The following is a 1,631-nucleotide window of genomic DNA, read 5'->3' as shown; positions in this document are numbered from 1 at the left end:
AGGGATATATATGACTACACTCGAAATGGGTGCCCTAGTAAAAAATTGACATAATATCAAGACTCCATACACAAGAACAAAATATGAAAGAATGTAAAACATATATGATCCATTATGGCCTCTAAAGAAAGATTATGAATATATTGTAATGGAACACTAATAAACATGAAAAAAAAGAAAATAGTTAACCTTGACACCTGAGACTGGGTTGGAGTATCAACTTACCTAGAAGTCACTAGGCTTTACCTTTGACACATGATTGCATTAGTGATACCCTAGTGTACTTAAGAAACATGAATTATAGATTTATATCTCTATTCATTGTGTTAAAGTATATCTTCTACACATATATACATGTGTATTATCCCTTGTTGTACCTTTCAAGAAAAAAAAAATTGGTTGTGATTTGCCTCATAAATTTAGGGCATGTCATTCTAGTACCAGAGAAATTGGTTACAACACTAGAGCCTAACCCATTATGCTTAACTCATTGAAACTAAAACTTGTGTGTAGGATACCTGACATTACCTATAATGGTCATCGAAGGGCTACATGCATGATAGGTGCATGCATGGCCTCTAGATGAGCAAGACATGGAGTTGTTAAGCCTCTACCTGAACAACCTCAAAATCTTAATGAACTCTGTATAGCCATTATAAATCTTATTGGGGTAGTGTAGAAGAGGATGCCACTAGTAATTCCATAGCCCAAACAAAAAGGAATAGTGGAACATAGAGTGAATAATAGGACAATAAGAAAGAGCCCCCACTTAGAGAGGTAAAGGGATAAGGTGACCAAGAAGAAGCCATCGTTCATTAGACTGATCCACTACCAGCAGTGAGAGCATATTGGGACATAGGGAATGAGATTATAGGTTTGATTAGAGTCAAACCCTCTCTTTTTTAGTGAAACCAAAAATAGTACACAAGTAGAGGCATGACTGCAAAGCTTAGAGAAGTGCTTCAGGTTGCGGCCATATAGGAGTAATTTGAAGTTTCACTTGTCATCCACTTACTATGAGATAATGCTTCCAATTGGTGGAAGTAGGAAGAGGCCATCGGTAGAATCATAGTAGATACACTTACCTATCAGGCATTTGTAGCTAGGTTTAGGGACAAATATCTTTCAAAGCATTTTAGATAGAGTTAGATTGAGGAATTCCATGACCTTTAGTAGAGGGGCCTTACTATAGCATAGTATGAGAGCAAGTTCCTAGAGCTCCTTCCTTATGTTGAGTACATGAAAGATGAGAAGCTATAGATCTATCTATTTACCAAGGCTCTAAACTTGTCTCTATAGAATTCAGTATGACTAGCTTTTTTGAGCACCTTCAGGGAGGTAGTTGAGATAGCACTAGTTGTAGAAGACCTCCATAACAAAAATGAATCTTGAGATTGGCCCCATAACTAGAACTACTCTCAACAAGCAGGACAACAAAAACCATCATGGAAGGGTAACTAGGATTAGTCAGTGAGGTCCTCTAAGGCCCCACATGTGCAACAAAATTCACAATAGGATAATAGGAAAAAGTCAACATAGGGATATTAGGGCTCTAAGCCCAAGAAATAGTAGTCCTAGGGGTCTTGACAAGATCGTAGGCCACAAGCTCCATATGTATAGCTAGCCAAGAT

Source organism: Cupressus sempervirens, chromosome 4 (assembly GCF_028749045.1).
Source record: "Cupressus sempervirens isolate cs-2001-9-10 chromosome 4, ASM2874904v1, whole genome shotgun sequence".
NCBI classification, from domain to species: domain Eukaryota; kingdom Viridiplantae; phylum Streptophyta; class Pinopsida; order Cupressales; family Cupressaceae; genus Cupressus; species Cupressus sempervirens.
Note: the sequence above shows the minus strand (reverse complement) of the source record.